The sequence below is a fragment of the Eucyclogobius newberryi genome, unplaced genomic scaffold, assembly GCF_026437365.1.
Source record: "Eucyclogobius newberryi isolate DKJ021-1_F unplaced genomic scaffold, fEucNew1.0.hap1 SCAF_83, whole genome shotgun sequence".
Classification (NCBI taxonomy): Eukaryota; Metazoa; Chordata; class Actinopteri; order Gobiiformes; family Gobiidae; genus Eucyclogobius; species Eucyclogobius newberryi.
Genome location: NW_027316525.1, coordinates 313,887 through 331,434, shown reverse-complemented (window position 1 = coordinate 331,434; position 17,548 = coordinate 313,887). Strand labels below are relative to the sequence as shown.

Sequence of the window (17,548 nt, the reverse complement as noted above, 5' to 3'; positions counted from 1 at the left end):
GGGGCGCCCCCACACTGCAGGTCCGAGTGTCAGACACACAATCCCGTGCTCTCACAAACTGTAAATCCTCTGGGACCGCATGAGGCTCGCTATTTCCGTCATTTTATTTTGAAGGGACCTCACGTTACCCATGACTACGGCGGGAACCGACTTCCTGTTTGTCCCTCTCTTCTCTCTGAGTTTACGTCCAGCCTGTCTGCTTCGTTGCGTTTTCCTTAGGATGTCCGCCGGGATAACGTGACGATCTCCGGGTAAGACGACTGTTCTCCGCAGTTTCATTAGTTCCTCCTTTGTGTAAACGCGGTACGGCGCCGGCCGGGGGGCGGGGCCGGAGCCGGGGGACTCAGAGCCAAGACACATCGCCACGACACGACGAAAACACTCAATCCAGCCGAATAAAGTCAAAACAAGTTATTTTAAAGCGATTCCAGTGCGTGTCCCGATCGTTCATGAAGTTCCTCTTTCATATAAACGTGTATATAAGCGTGTACCGACAACACGCCGTACTTTGGCGGCGGCCGGAGGGCGCGGGGGGGCTAGCTCGGATGAAAAACGCTCAAATCCAGCCGAAAAAAGTCAAAAACAGTTGAATTAAAAACGATTCCAGCGCGTGTCCCTATCGTACAGTAAAATAGAAAAAATGTACTAACTATATTTACAAAATATAGGAGATGAAGCACAATAAGTGTGAGAAAAAAGAGAGAGCGTTTACACCGGGCTGCTAGCTGCACCAGCGCCTTATGACGTATAAAGAAGGCCTCATTGATGCTTGAGAGTTAAGGAACAGTTCTGTATGTAATAGATATAAGCCCATTCCACGTGCAACAAGTCTAGTGATTAGTATTTTCCTTGTGGCTCAGCCTATTAGACCATGGACCTGAAATCCACAATCCCGGATTTTGGAGGCTAGTATCCTGTGCATATTGCTTATGGGGTTATGTACCCATAATAGACTCAAATTGCTTCAAAATGTCTAATCATGGGTCTTTTTTGACCTACATCTTCTTTCACTACTCAGCTATCCTTTTCCCCAAAAAAGAAATAACAATGTAGGATGGATAAAAGAAATGTGCTGCTAGATTCAAAGCAAATGTGGAACTGGGAGCTTGCGCTGAAGATCGGCTTCCATCATCCAACACATTACTGACTAGCTTGGTTAATTTGGATTGACAATGGCAATAATGCAAGTAAAAACATTCTAGCAGAGGATGGTATCGATCCATCGACCTCTGGGTTATGGGCCCAGCACGCTTCCGCTGCGCCACTCTGCTGAATGGTTATGATCATGGGACTCAAACCCACAGTCCCTGGTTCAAGAGGCCAGTGCGTAATGCCCATGGGGCTGTATACGTCTAATAGACTCAAATTGCTTCAAAATATGAAATCTAATTTTAAAGGAATGTGGAACTGGGATCTTGCTACGAAAGACTGTGCTCTAACACTGAGCTACATAACCATCTCTTGTCTGTCATGATGATTGTCCAAGCGAGACCTGGAGTCAACACTTTTCACTTTGTGCCATCAACAGAATATTGAATGGAGATGCAGGGGATTGAAACAAGGATTTCATACATGCCCTCGTTCTGAAGTGAGGCTCCGAAATTAAACATCAGCAAACATGCTGGTTTATAGAATAGAACGAAACCTCAAAATCTGTGCTGCTAAACACACGTTGCTGACAGGACTCGAACCTGCGCGGGGAAACCCCAATGGTTTTCAAGTCCATTGCCTTAACCTCTCGGCCACAACAACAATACACATTTAAACTGTGTTTAAGAAAGCGGAAATTATCCACATTATTTTCTGAAACTAGCGCAATTACATTACCAGATTTAACTCTCCATGAATTCATGGAGACAGCATGTTTTACTAAACATTCTAAGCTCAGGTTTGGCGAGACATACCTATACTGGAAGTTGGGAATGTCGCCCAGGCTGCCTCGGCGAGAACTAGAAATTTTAATCCCTAGACCATATGAGAAATATAAAGATCAAGTGTAACAGATTGAATTGTAACATAAGCCTCATTGATGTTTAAGATAAGATAAGATAAGATAAGATATTCCTTTATTGTCCCACATGGGGAAATTTCATTGGTGCAACGCAGGTAGATACAGAGGTAGATACAGAAGAACAGATCACTTATAGGAAGTCTGAAAAACACTTTCAGTAGAAGATCTCCTATAAATAAATAAAAACTCCCATAAATAAATAAATACATAAATACCATTGCATGTGATCACGACAGTAATTGCACATGAATATGTGTCACGACAGCACATGAATTGCACATGAATTCCAACAGCAATTGCACATATGACAGAATTGCACATCAGTATTAGGTTAGGTCAGTATTGCGAGTGTTCAGTACTAACAGTTTTTGTTATAAAGTCTGACAGCAGCAGGAAGGAAACTATTCCAGCGCGTGTCCCTATCGTACAGTAAAATAGAAAAAATATACTAATTATATTTACAAAATATAGGAGATAAAGCACAATAAGTGTGAAAAAGAAGAGAGCGTTTACACCGGGCTGCCAGCTGTACCAGCGCCTTATGACGCAATGGGTCATCAGCTTTTAAGCAAGCATTTTTAATATCTAAATGTGCTTGGTTCTGCATGTCATGGAGAGAAGCACATAGCTCGGGATTTGTATCTTTCTTTTGGTTCAGCCAAATAGAGCCAGGTCTTGATTTTTAATACAGGTTTTTTTTAATGGGGTAGGAAGCACTATCAAGCAGCTCTGAGTTTGTGTTGTCCCGCTCCAGAAAATCTGGCTGAGTGCTCTAAGGAGCTAGATTTAAGTTCCAGTCCCTGTGAAGGGATGCTTTCAAGTACAACCGCTGCTACGTTGCATGGAACAGCTAAAGGTTGATTACTGCATATTGCACGCTGCATCCTAAATGGATGGGATTTTTCAATGTCTCTCTTAACAACCCACAGCGTGTCTTATTCATACTGTGGATTCAAGTCTTCCAAAAGGCTGACCACGATGTTCCCATGCCAGGAGTTGAACCCAGGCCACCTGAATGGGCCACTTTGTCTCACCTTCCTGCAGGTAGTGTGGATGGATGAAATAATATTGTTTGAATTTTATAAGTGCTACAAGGTTCAAAGGTAATGCGGGTCTGGGAGCTTGCACTGAATCACCACATGTGCTGATTTGAAATATTTAAGTGAAGGTCTCTAAAATTCACTGCAGTGTAATCTGGCCATTAGCAAAGACTACAGTGTCACCTGGAGATGCTGGGGATTGAACCCAAGACCTCATACATGCTAAGCATGCGCTCTACCACTGAGCTACATCCCCTTTCCTTATCAATGCCTTAAAATGATAGACGGATAGATGGACAAAAACAGAACAGATAGAATAGAATCAACAGAAACAGTGACCAGATAGGCAATTCAATTCTTCATTTTTTTTTGTTTATTCCAATTTGACTGGTTGTGACACAAAGGTTTGTCCCATTGTTACTTTACTTACATGTGCGTCACTTTTTGTGTGTTACAGTAACTTTTTTGGCCTGATCACCCAGTCCACAAGTGTTCCTGTACCTATATATTTACAAATCAAGCACTGTTAAGCAGGTGGCATCCTTTGCTGGTCAGGGGGAAGAGAAAAGTATGTTTCCAGCAGGGTTCTAAGAAATATGAAGCAATGCCAATGGATTTTTTGCCCATCAGCTTGACCACCTGGCCACCACAATACTGCATCTTTGGAAAATTACAGTGAAAGCTTTAGACCAATAAAAAAATCAAGATATGCTTGTCCAGTCAAGAATTGCTGGAAAACATGACTGATCCCAAATGAAGTAAAGTATGCGCTCTACCGCTGACCCACTTTGTCTAGAAATGCTCCAAAAAGAAACACCAACCAACCTGCTAGTCTATAGATGCATAGAAAAGCTAAAGGTTGATTACAAACTTCCGCATGCTGCGCCCAAATTGATGCCATGTTTCTATGCCTCTCTTCACCTCCGTCCAGCTTGAATGTACTCGTAACCACAGTGAGTCTTGTACATAATGTGGCTACAAGTATTCCAGAAGGACAGAGCAGATATTCCCATACCGGGAGTTGAACCCGGGCCACCTGAATGAGAGCCAGGAATCCTAACCGCTAGACCATATGGGAAGGATTTGAGAAGGTAAGAGCTAATTTAATGGTAAAGAAGATAAGATAAGATAAGATAAGATAAGATAAGATAATAAGATAAATACATAAATACCATTGCATGTGATCACAACAGTAATTGCACATGAATATGTGTCATGACAGCACATAGATTGCACATGAATTTCACAGTAATTGCACATGAATTGCACATGGATTCCAACAGCAATTGCACATATGACGGAATTGCACATCAGTATTAGGTTAGGTCAGTATTGCGAGTGTTCAGGACTAACAGTGTTTGTTATAAAGTCTGACAGAAGCAGGAAGGAAAGACCTACGAAACCTTTCCCTCACACAGCGAGGGTGGATTAGTCTCTCACTGAAGCTGCTCTCCAGAGCGGACATAGTGTCCTGCAGGGGATGACACTCATGGTCCAGCATAGATGTGAATCTAGCCAGGACCCTCATGTCCCCCACCTCCTGCACCGAGTCCAGAGCACAGCCCAGGACGGAGCTGGACTTCTTGATGACTTTGTCCAGCCTCTTCCTCTCCCTCTCTGTGATGCTGCTGCTCCAGCAGGCCACACCGTACAGGAGGGCTGATGCCACCACAGAGTCGTAGAAGGTCTTCAGGAGTGGCCCTGTCACTCCAAAAGACCTGAGTCTCCTCAGGAGGTAGAGCCGACTCTGTCTCTTCCTGTACAGTGCGTCTGTGTTATGAGTCCAGTTTGTGGTTCAGATCAACACCCAGGTACTTGTATGAGTCCATTCTCTCAATGTCCCGTCCCTGGATGTTTACTGTTTTTTTTTTTTTTTTTTTTTTTATCTTTTATTATCAAAAACATCAAAACAAGTATTTACATATATTTACATGAATGTACAGACAGACATGACACACAAGGGCAGGGGAATGGGATACACAAGGGCAGGGGGAGACGAGACAAAAAATTACAGAAAATCAAACACACAATCATTCTCCAAACATTCTTCAGTGATGGGGGGTGATGCCGTGGTTGGGGTTGATGCCGTGGTTGGGGGGGTTATGCCGGGGTCAGAAGATGATGTCCAGGTTTCCAGAGGGTGTGAGGTGGATCAGGGTGTTGTGGGGGACGAGGTGGGTGATGAACCGGTGCTCTGCTGCCATGTGGAGGTGTCGGAGGTGTGCGGCCAAGAGTCCTTTGAAGATGGGCCAGGGTTCTGCTGTTTTATTGTCACGGAGATGGATGTTCCTGTTGAGATATAATGTGTACCGGCTATGGAGAGGGTTAGTCGGGCGAGATGGGTGTTGGCTACAGAGCGACTCTGTCCGGGACCAAAGAGGAGGAGCCAGACGGAGGGGCATGTGCGCGAGACCCTCACCGCTGTCTGGAACCGCCACAGTCAGGGGCCTGAAAGTCCTCCACGCCTCCAAGAGTTCCCTCTCGAAGGGGGGGAGGCCTTCCAGGACCGAAACAGGGGGCAACAAACACAAATTATAAACACCAAACTTACCTAGACTATTAACAAACTCACCTATATAATCCTTCCATGGAGCATCTACCTCAACGTCTAGAAATTTCCGAATTGTTTTCAGCCGGAAGGCCTTCTTCCTTAACTCTAAATCTGCTAACTTTAAACCTCCCTGATCGTACTCACCTATCATAACCTTATGTGCAATAAAGCCCCTCTCACGATTCCACAAAAAGTGGTTTATCACTAACCTTAATTTGTTAGCATAGACCCCCGGCAGGCCGTACACGGAGAGTGCATGGTTCAACATGGACATGCACAAAGAATTTACAACTAAGACTTTACCTTTTAATGTCAGATTACGACGTCTCCAAAAATTCAAGCGCGCTGTAATTTTCTCGCACAAAGGCGACCAAAGTGCAGTACGACACGCCTCCTCGTCTCTGCCCAGGGGGACGCCGAGGACCTTGTAGGAGTCCCCGGCCTCCCGGAGCTGGACAGGGAGAGGAACAGGCGTGACGCTGCCGCAAAATTTAACCGTGGTTTTATCGAAATTTATTTTGGCCCCTGAAGCGAGGCCATAAACATTGAGCACGTGGAGAGCCTGAACGCCTCTCTCCACGTGTCCTCGTCTCGGAGGATCAGATTCGTGTCATCTGCGTACTGAAAAATTTTGACTTCCCTACCCGCAGGCGTGGTCAGTCCCCTCACCGCCGCGTCCGCCCGCAACATGGCCGCCAAAGGCTCAGCGGCGATGCTGTAGAGGAGCGACGAGAGGGGACAGCCCTGCCTGACTGATCTTTTTAAGGGGAAAGAGTCAATTAGAAACCCGTTGACTTTGACCTTACTGACCGCAAAGGAATAGATGAGCTGTAGCCAATTAACAAACCGTTCGCCGAAACCTAACTTACCTAATACAGTCCAGAGGAACGAATGCTCAACTCTGTCGAACGCCTTGTTAAAGTCTACACTAACGTGAATACCACCGGTCGCGTGCATCTGCCGAAGGAGATATCTCAGAGACAAAACTATGTCTGAGATGTCCCTCCCGGGGACGCTGTAGGCCTGCGAGGGGTGTATGATGGATCCAATCACACGCTTTAACCTACCTGCTAATACCTTTGCTAAAATTTTATAGACTACGTTCAAAAGGCTAATGGGCCTGTAGTTGGCGAGGCTGCTCCTGTCGCCCTTCTTAAAAAGCAGAGTGACGACACTCATCGCAAAACCATCGCCAACTCTACACTCACTCTCAAAATCCTGATATAATAGGAGTAGGATCGGAGCTAACCTGGAAGCGAAACGCTTGAAAAACTCACAGGTTAGTCCGTCCTCTCCGGGGCTTTTTCCTGTATTTAAACTCTTGACTGCAGCCTCTATCTCCATGAGAGACAGAGGCGCGTCGCACAGCTCCCTATCCTCCCTGCTCAGTTTGCGCTCCAGAGCACCTACAGCCTGGTCTAAAGCCTGCTCTGCCACTCCGTCTGAACTAAAAAGCCTACTATAGAAATCCTGCGCTGTCTCTAAAACCTCACTTACCTCGGAAACAATCTTACCTGTCTTCTCTATCAACTTATCTATGTGCATCTTTCCCTGTGTAGCCTTCTCACAGCCGAAGAAGAACGCTGTCGAGCGTTCTCCTTCGACTGTGTGTCTGGCTTTTGCCCTCAAAATTGCACCCTGACACCTACTTACCTCCAGCTGCTCCAGCTCAGCGCGCACCACCAGGTACTCTGGATCCACAGGGCCAGTGGTGGAAGCTGCGCCCTGGTCCAGGACCTGCAGGCGCTGGCGGAGAGCGGTCTCCCTCCTGGTCGACAGCCACGCCTTGTGTTTGCTGTAATTGACACAGAGCTTTTTAATGCGTGTTTTTGCCGTCGGCCACCAATCGACCACGCTGTCGATCAGCTCCAGCTCCATGTCAAATACATCAAACAAAAAGTCCATTTTCCTACAAAAAGTTTCATCACCGAGGATGGAGCTGTTTAGGACCCACAGTCCTCCATTCCTCGGTGATGAAACTAACCCAAAATAAATATCTAAAGTGGAGTGATCACTCAAGCCTGACCACTTGTAGGAAGCACCACTGACTCTCTGTGCCAGGTCTGAGGAGGCAAAACAGAGGTCAATGCGGGACTGCTTCAGGACGCCCTGCCACCTGGAGAAATCCTTCAGGAAGGGGTGGACGAACCGCCACACCTCCGTCAGGTTCCTGCTGGCGGCTTCTTCCAACAGGGCTGTCCTGGCAGTGCTGTTTTTAAAAGAGTTGTTAATGCCGATGTCTGTCTTGCAAAGTGTTGTATTAAAGTCACCGATTATGATTGTATTGTCGTTTGCAAAGCGAAATATTTTTTTGAAGAATTGCCTCCTCAGACCATCATCGTTCGGGGCGTAGATATTAATTAGTCTGAACTTCACTGTGTCCGTGAAGTCCAGGACCAGGAAGGAGCCCTCTGGGTCGGCGTGTACCAGGGTGGGTTGGCCTAAGACACCAGGCCTCACCACCGTGGCCACATCGCGCGAGCACGCCGTGCCCAGGGCCCAAAATACAGAGCCTACTCCCACGTTCCGCACTCGTTGCGCGTGGCTGACATCCCAATGCGTTTCTTGGATGCAGAGCACGTCCCACTTGGAAAAGTGTAACGCGCTCTGCATCCGCACTGGGCTCCGCAGGCCGCCTGCGTTCCAAGAGGACAAGGAGAACGCCATTAAGAGGAGACTTTGGAGGATACAACCCATCTTTTATTTCGACTTCTTTTTGGCGCCCGTCGCATCTGACTCCCACACTCTTTTTCTGACTTCACGGGTGGAGAAATCCATGAAGTCATCATTAAAAACAGTCTCAAGCTCACCTCGTGGGGCAGAGCTGCGTGTGGAGGATGGTGGGTTGATGGAGCTTTCTGCTGGCGCTTTTGATGTGGCTGGAATGGAGGAGGCGGAGGAGGTGGAGCCGCTCTGAGCAGCAGCGCCCTCTCCATCTCCTGCCACCTGCTTCCTGCGTCTTGTCCCTTTCTTTTCCTTCTTCTCCACCTGTCCCCTCTTACCACCGTCCGACTGGAGCTTGGGATCATCACCCAGCCCTGTGGTGATGTCCCCCCCTTTGGAGGTAAGATGCGGGGCCTGTCCCGCACCCATCCTCCTCCCGGGTTCAGCCTCTGCCTCCACGGGCTTAGGAGTTGGACCCTCACGAGTCCCTTCCCTCTGGTCAGGAGGAGCAGTTTGTCCTGCTCCCACCTTCCCAGACGCCAGCGCTGAGCCGAGCACCATCTCCAGTGCGACGGGCGCCTCCTCGTCTGAGGAGTCAGAGGAGCAAGAGGAGCCGAACACCTCTGGCTCCCCTGACTCCTCCACAGCCTCCTCCTCCAAAACCTCCTCTACTTCGGAGAGAGCAGTTGCGGGCACGTTCTGGGCCACGTCACTGCTCTCTCCTCCAATGGCGTCCTCCCTGTCCTCCCCTCTGTCCTCCCCTCTGTCCTCCTCTCTGTCACCCGCACCACACGGACATAAGTGGCGGAACATGCGGCACTCTCTGCACTTCGGGGCCCACTGCGCGACACACTCGCGCGCGTAATGCCCCTGGCTCCCGCAGTTGCGGCACAGAAAGTCAGGGCACTCCCTCAGAATATGGCCAGGCTGGAGACACCCCCTACACACCCGCACCTGCCTGTCGTGTATTACCCTGAAGTACTCGGGGCCCCCCGCGGTGTCAAACCTGACAGAATACGGTAAGGACTGCACCGTGTCCGTGAACCTTACCCGTACAAACCTGGTGCCGTCCGCCATGTTCGTCCCCGGCCACATTCTCCTCCTCACCTCGGAGACCGCAGAGACCCCCCAGGCGTAGAGCTTGGCCAGGATCTCCTCGTCCTCGATATAAGCCGGCAGCCCCATGAAGGACATGACCAGCTCATCAACCGAGATGTCACGGGCGTGAACCCTGACTCCTCCAATGCAGTACCCATCCAGGAGCCGCTCCTTCGCTTTGGTGGTACTGACGGTTACTTCATATTTGTCCTTTGAGATGAGTCTGCACGCTACTATGGAGCCGCACACCTCCTGAGTTGATTTCAAAAAAGCTAGTGGCGTGATTTGTGCTCCCTCCGTTAGTTCCAATACCACAGTGAGTTCTTTCATAAATTTCATCCTTCTTTCTTTGTTCTTTCTATTATTTACTGATTCTTTCAAACTTTGTCTTGCCTTTGTCGTGTCCATTCCAGTGTCCGATGCCGTGTTGTCCGTCCTTTGAGCCATGCTCACAAAAAAACAAAAAATCCACCTCCCAGTAAGTTTACTGGGAGGGGAACAAACAAAAAAACTGAAAAAAGTAAATGAAAATGATCAAAATAACGATTAAAAACTCCAAAAAACTCCCAAACCTCCAGCTCCAGACCATGCAGCACACCACAAATTGCACGCACCTCAAAAAGGCGAAATCTACGAGGTAACATTGGTCACTGAATATCTAGCTGAAACAGGTGGAGTAGCATTTAAGAGGCGCTGTGGCTGTCTAGTAAACAGGACATCCTGGGTTCAAATCCCAGCAGTGCCTTCATGATAGCCTTTCAAGCAAATCAGTTGTTTACATGTACAGAAAAACTTATCACCCGAAAGAGCTCTTTTACATTTTGCAATTAGAGATTGAAAAGTATCCCTGAATAAACAGAGTAAATGCACTCTTTTCACTCCTTGTTTCTCAGTTTGATGGTAAGGATTGATTGATGTAGACTGTTTTCGGATGACTGTTTTGCTTTTGTGAAAAAGGGGAATCAGACAAAAGTTGCAAAGGCATTCAAAGGCTGTGAGTTCGAGACCCACCAGAGTCACTGTTGTAACCCCTGTTATCTACATTGGTAAATAGGAAAGCCTGCTTGTGTTATTAACTGATGAAAGGAACTGCTAAACTTGGTTCAATTACCACAGAATCCCAGTGTGCTATAGGCTGGCCACTGCTTGGTAGGAGTTTCCCGTACGTGAGTGACTGTTCCTTCCTTCCTTCACGCCCCGCTCAACCTCGTCTTCTTCTAAAGAGCTTGGCGCTGTCATCAGAAGCTTTGGTCTTACTCAGCACCTGAGTGGCCCCACAGAGGGCAAATGGCACACTCTGGACCTGCTAATGACAAAGCGGGTTAATATTTCAAATTACAGTGTGGTAAATGTTACTTTGTCTGATGGTTTCTGTATTTCTCCAGGTGCAATGAGTTTGCAGTGTTCTTTGCAAGACTCATTTCAGAACATTAATAATACCATTATTTGCAGATAACAAGCACGCAGCCAACTAGACAACTGGAGTTAACCCATTTTGCATTTGTGGCTGACAAAACTTTCCAAGAGATCACCACAAGTCTGAGTTCCACTACATGCTGCCTTTATGCATTGCCGACTAGATTTTTAAAGTCTATGGTGAGCAGTCTGTTGGCTCCAATCAATGAAAAAGTCAACGTGTTGCTTGGATCTGGAATTTTCCCAAGAGCCTTAAAACTGCAGTCATTAAGCCTCTCTTAAAGAAGAGCAGTCTTGATGCCACAGTGCTAAATAAATACCGGCCCATCTCAAACCTACTACTACTCAGTTGTCCATTCAAGCATGCAAATTATTTACAACGACAGAAAATGCGCTGCTGTTACAAATTGGAATAAGAGATGGAAAAGTATCCCTGCACACACAGATTAACTGCACTCTTTTCACTTTTTGATTCTCAGTTTGTTGGCAAGGAATGACTGATGTAGACCCATTTTGGATGAATACCGTGTTTTGCGTTTGTGGAAATGAGCATCATGGAAGGATGTATGGGCTCTGTGGCGCAATGGATAGCGCATTGGACTTCTAGGCATAATTTGCAAGGGGATTCAAAGGTCGCTAATGGTGAGAGTACATGGTTGTTTTTTACAATGGAAAGTCTGCTCGCTTTACTATCTGATGAAAGGCACTGCTGAACGAGGTTCAATTGCCAAGTGTGCTTGAAAAAGTAAGCAAATACATCGGCATTATGTCAAATAACATTATCTTGCAATTTTTCCTCAACATCCAGATCAACTGCAGTATATTGAGTGCGCAATAAATTGGCGAGAGTCGATTGATTGAGAGACTTCCAGTTTTTTTATAGCTACATTGGTACAGGGGATTTAGCTCAAAGGTAGAACGATTGATGCCCTCGCTCGCCATTAAACACAGTTGATTGGACAGGGGCTGAACTTTCGAAAGTTGCTGGCTCGCTTTTTTCAAGATTGTTTGCACTGTTTGCAATCCTTGTTTCCCATTTTTGTGGCAAGGGATGATTGATGTTAAGACTTGTAGCTTTGGATCACCGTTATCCGTCTAGGGAGCATTCTGCGGTTCAATGGTGTAATGGTTTGCGCACTTTGAATCCAGCAATCCGAGTTCAAATCTCAGTGGAACCTTGAGTGCCCCGAGAGTAGCGTTACTCTTTTGAAAAAGTGCAGAAACATGAAGAATCTTTGGGTAAAATCTGTGCTTACCCCCTGAAAGGAGCCAACCAAAGCATACAAACTAAACAAAGCTGTTAAAATCTGGAGCTGGTTTTCTTATGACCAAGCTTATGATTCAACGCCTGGATTACAAAAGGCGTAAACGTTTCACCGCATTGCAAAAGAAAATCAAATGAAAAGCATTGATGTGTTGAAGGAATCCTTTGACTTGGAGAGACAGGACTTTTATAGGACTTATTATAAGCAAGAAATGAAACAAAGAAATGACCACTATAATCCTCTGACAGTAATCTTTGTTGAAACCAATCAATCAGAACTTGCGAGGGGAATCATTTCTAAATGATCTCAATGCATTGGTAATCTGGACAACGTTCTGCTGAGTATATTCTAAACCAATGGGAACGAGAAGTTAACCTGGTTTTGTCTGACCAAGAGTGTGGAAATGTAGGAACAGCCCTGAGGAAGACCACAAAATCACATGCCTGAAGGGGAAAAATATGTTTTTTTCACCACACCATGTCAAAGTGTCCATTATTCACAAGGAAATGCTAACTGCTGGAGAACCCAGCAGGCAAACCACTATCAGGTGTTTTGGGGCTGTGCTGTTGCTCAAAAATAATGGACTGAAATTCAAAGGGCACTGCAGACTGTTTTTGACTTTTCCATCCCACTCAAATTTAAAACTATGTACTTGGGCCTCAACACTCCTGCCATGGACACAATAAATGGATACCCTTGGAACATACTTTTGGCTGTAGAGAAAAAGGCCATCACAAAGAAATGCTCGACACCAACCACGCCAACGATCAAAGACTTGACTGACATAGTAACAGACATTAGACATTGGATGAATGGAAAACAGTGACATTCAGGCTTAATTTGGATAAGCACTAATTTGATCGACTTTGGACCAAGTAGGACCCCTATTTTCATTTAAATGTGCTTTTGTTTTTATTTTATGTTTAGTGCTATTTATGTTCTTTTTATTTCGATTTTTGCTCCCTGGTCGTGTCCTGTATTGTTTTATGTTTAATCAAAAGAAAAGAAAAAAGGACACACAGAACTAGTTCATTTTCTCGCTACGTTATGCCACACGTTTCGCTCCCTTGCCTAAATTTTTGAAAAAGTAGCCGAAATAGTTGGGAGAGCGTTAGACTGAAGATCTAAAGGTCCCTGGTTCAATCCCGGGTTTCGGCATGTGTACCTGAATGTTAGTCTTTGCTCAAAAATACAATGAATAGGAATGCTGGGTCTATTGGATATTTTGCGAGATCAGGACATAAATGGCATGGAAAGGATCTATAAAACATAAACAGCAAGCTTTCATTGGAACATTGTTAGCATGAACATGTTTGGTAACATGTTTGGTTTCGCTGAATGTTGTACCCAAGACCTTCTGCGTGTAGGGCAGATGTGATGACCACCACACAATGAAACCATGAAGCAGAAGTTTGCCTACTTCAATGCTGCTCTCTTTGATATAGCCCAATGATCAAATGTCATACTTATTTTCAAAACAGGACATCCTGTAGAAAGGTGTGGTTCAACGGTATAGCGGCTAGCGCTCTGAATCCAGAGTTTTTCTTCATTTTTAATTGCAATTAGAGGGTTAAACCTTTTATGGGTATGTCAACATTCTCGCCTCTGTGGCGCAATCGGCTAGCGCGTTTTACTGGTAGGCGAAAAGTTGGTGGTTCGAGCCCACCCAGGGACGACTGCTCACCTTGCCAGAGCAAGCAAGAAATACAATCCCAGAAGTAGAGTCATACAGCCCACATGGTATAATAATTGCGACTCTACAAGCCGCAATATCTTTTTTTTTTTTTAAAGCGAGCCAGCAACATTCGAAAGTTCAGCCCCTGTCCAATCAACTGTGTTTAATGGAGAGCGAGGGCATCAATCTTTCTACCTTTAAGCTAAATCCCCTGTACCAATGTAGCTATAAAAAAACTGGAAGTTTTTCAATCAATCGACTCTCGCCAATTTATTGCGCACTCAATATACTGCAGTTAATCTGGATATTGAGGAAAAATTGCAAGATAATGTTATTTGACATAATGCCGATGTATTTGCTTACTTTTTCAAGCACACTTGGCAATTGAACCTCGTTCAGCAGTGCCTTTCATCAGATAGTAAAGCGAGCAGACTTTCCATTGTAAAAAACAAATATGTTCTCTCACCATTAGCGACTCATTGCGCCACAGAGCCCATACATCCTTCCATGATGCTCATTTCCACAAACGCAAAACACGTTTTTCATCCAAAATGGGTCCACATCAGTCATTCCTTGCCAACAAACTGAGAATCAAAAAGTGGACTGCTTGCCATTACAACCCTTGAAATCTTGGTCATAAATTTTCTTCTGTTTGAACCGAAAGAAGAAGAATTAAACCCTCTGTAACAATGAGATTGCAACTATTTCACTCAATTCTCATCACCTGTTAAAGTCATCTCTTTATATGTACTCTACATAAATGGAAAGACTTAATCTAGTATAAGGTTGCCAAAGCATTTACTTTGTACTGATTTTTGGAACGTTATCTTCGAGATAAGGGAGCTCAATGTCAGCATCGCTGAAATGTCCAAGGTGTCAGGGTCAAGGTAAACTCCTACCTAAGCGTAAGCAAATTTGGTCTACAAGTGGAGGAATGGGTTCTAATCCCACTCCTGACAATGGGTTTGTCCTATATTTGACCTCATTGCAAGTGTAGGGGAATGGAGATGGACATTCCACGGCCAGATAACAGAAAAACTCTCTTTGAACATTGGGGGGTTTTCTTTCTCCCTCTCTCCCTCACCGCAGGGAACCGCTGTGACTTTGGCGATAACAGACCTTCTCCCCCACAGTCTTACAGGAGGACGCCCCGATGAAAACTATGTTTTATGTGATTATGCCATGAATGTTTGTCCGAATCAACTCCGTACACCTCATGTTTCACCTTGTGTTACGTATTTTTCCACTGTTTAAGGTTTTATATTCCCAATGCTTTAACTCGAGTGCCCATCACAGGTGAAAGAAGATGTAAAATGTATCTACCTCAAGGAATAATGTGCACAAACTGCCAAAAGTGTTTAACGTGTCGTCGCAGTAGCGCCCGCCCCTTTCGCTCCCAGCGTGCCCTGCGGCGCTAGGTGACAAAAAGACGCTCCGAGCTTGGAACGCTCTCTTCTCCTCTCTTCTCTTCTTGCTCTCTTCTTCCTTTTTTTTTGTTCAAGCCTTTGTCTATCTCTTTGAAGCCGTCTCCACGGACGAGCCTGTTTACTTTTCCTTTGTCTCAACAAAGCGTCCGCCACGTGGGTCGACAAGACTAGGCCAGCCTCATCGCCCCCCTGAACTCTGAAAACACCTGGAAACACCTGGAACTAAGCTTAAGCGCTAAACCGGACAGAGACTTTCTTTTCTACTTCGCTTCTACTATTTTTGAAGTAATCTACGCCGTTTACGTGGATCAGCGCTACGTTCTCATCTGAGTAAAGGCCGCGTGAGGAGCTAACACGCAGCTAAAGCGTTCTACCGCTAAGGAACTCCCGGACATCGCCACGCGCCACCTCGCGCCACCGCTGCCGCCCCGCGTCACGGACATCGCGGCACGCCACTGCCTTCGCCCGCCACACCGCTCCACGCGCCGCCTCGCGCCACCGCTGCCGCCCCGCGTCACGGATATCGCGGCACGCCACTGCCTTCGCCCGCCACACCGCTCCACGCCGCTGCCTCGCCACGGATCTCGTCCGCGGACAAGGACCAGCCGGACCGAGTTCTACAAAATCGTAAGCCGACTTCAGTGTGCGGTTCTTTTGTGGCGTGATTTGGGTAGAACTCAGCTGTTCCTCCTCCCTTAGCTTCTCACTTTCCCTCTTTTTGATATAGATTAGCATAGACACGTTTGATTATCAAAGGCAAAACCCTGGTTTAACATTATCTGCATGAAATCTGCTGTTAAATCTGATATAACATCACCTGTGATTTACCTGTGCGCATTTCTGCTCCGGTGCCCTTTTTGATTGCCCTTTTGATAAATAAACTACACGAAAGAGTTATTGACTATTGTTTGTTTGATTAGACTATGCGTAAGTCCCTGAATCGTGAAACACCCTTCAGACCTTTTAACGAGCGCGATTAAGGACCGTATCTTAGCTTTTTGGGTTTTACCCTGGTGCCCCGTCTTGTCTCGTTTCTGCTAAGAAATCTTCCTTAATCGTAAACTGAATACCTGTAGTTTGAGACCCTACACAAGGATGTGAATAGCCTGTTGGCTCCTGCTTCACTAAAGGTTCTATATCCATTCAATACACAGCTTTCTTGGATGCACTACTGCTGTTACGGCTCTCGACTGACATCTCAATTGCAATAGACTTTAAAACGAAGCATTAGCTTGATGTGGACTTTTAAAGGACGCAGTAGTTTGATGTGACAACAACCACATCAAACTCCTTTAAAAAGAGACAGCAGTTTGATGTGTTTTTTTACCAAAGTATAGGTACGGTCATTTGTGCTACTGTAATAACGGATCTGATTCTGTATACTCACAGTTCACATAAATAAAGTGTCAGGATGGCCGAGCGGTCTAAGGCGCCAGACTCAAGGTAAACTCCTTCCTCGCCACAGGGGATTCTGGTCGCTGAATGGAGGTGTGGGTTCAAATCCCACTCCTGACAAAAAAAAAATATTTCCTTTGGAAAGGAAGCCATTTTTACACCCTAATTTACAAGCACATGTGTGACAATGGATGAAAAATTGTCGTATTGGCTTAAGATTTCAAATGAAGTGTTACTTCCAATGATGAATTGTGATGTGATGGCCAATCTACTACGTAGATGCTGTACTGTCAAAGCATTGAGTACATTCAGAGTGAACTGTATCATATGTCTTATACTGTAATTGTGACCACTCACTGAGAAATTAAAGTGACAGATTAATTTACCAGACTTAGTACTGAAAAATTTTGGGTTTTCATTATGACCTTTTTTGCCTTTTGGGCAGCCAGCCTGGCTAGCTCAGTCGGTAGAGCATGAGACTCTTAATCTCAGGGTCGTGGGTTCGAGCCCCACGTTGGGCGGAGTTGATTTTAAGCTTTATGGACTGCTTGCCATTACAACCCGTGAAATCTTGGTCATAAATTTTCTTCTGTTGGAACCGAAAGAAGAAGAATTAAACCCTCTGTAACAATGAGATTTGAACTATTTCACTCAATTCTCATCACCTGTTAAAGTCATCTCTTTATATGTACTCTACATAAATGGAAAGACTTCATCTAGTGTAAGGTTGCCAAAGCATTTACTTTGTACTGATTTTTGGAACGTTATCTTCGAGATAAGGGAGCTCAATGTCAGCATCGCTGAAATGTCCAAGGTGTCAGGGTCAAGGTAAACTCCTACCTAAGCGTAAGCAAATTTGGTCTACAAGTGGAGGAATGGGTTCTAATCCCACTCCTGACAATGGGTTTGTCCTATATTTGACCTCATTGCAAGTGTAGGGGAATGGAGATGGACATTCCACGGCCAGATAACAGAAAATCTCTCTTTGAACATTGGGGGGTTTTCT

At 45.6% G+C, this 17,548-nt stretch overlaps 5 non-coding genes across 5 annotated transcripts; 2 read left to right on the top strand and 3 right to left on the bottom strand.

The window, feature by feature from the left end:
• Positions 1 to 1,670: 1,670 nt before the first annotated feature.
• trnas-uga (transfer RNA serine (anticodon UGA)) lies at positions 1,671 to 1,752 on the bottom strand. Its single transcript has one exon. It is a non-coding gene; the product is annotated as a tRNA-Ser (tRNA).
• A 1,483-nt stretch (positions 1,753 to 3,235) lies between these two features.
• trnaa-agc (transfer RNA alanine (anticodon AGC)) lies at positions 3,236 to 3,307 on the bottom strand. Its single transcript has one exon. It is a non-coding gene; the product is annotated as a tRNA-Ala (tRNA).
• Positions 3,308 to 4,057: 750 nt separating this feature from the next.
• Positions 4,058 to 4,129, bottom strand: trnae-cuc (transfer RNA glutamic acid (anticodon CUC)). Its single transcript has one exon. It is a non-coding gene; the product is annotated as a tRNA-Glu (tRNA).
• Positions 4,130 to 16,552: 12,423 nt separating this feature from the next.
• Positions 16,553 to 16,662, top strand: trnal-caa (transfer RNA leucine (anticodon CAA)). The gene is made up of 2 exons: positions 16,553 to 16,590; positions 16,617 to 16,662. It is a non-coding gene; the product is annotated as a tRNA-Leu (tRNA).
• Positions 16,663 to 16,990: 328 nt separating this feature from the next.
• Positions 16,991 to 17,063, top strand: trnak-cuu (transfer RNA lysine (anticodon CUU)). The gene has a single exon. It is a non-coding gene; the product is annotated as a tRNA-Lys (tRNA).
• The last annotated feature ends 485 nt before the right edge of the window (positions 17,064 to 17,548 follow it).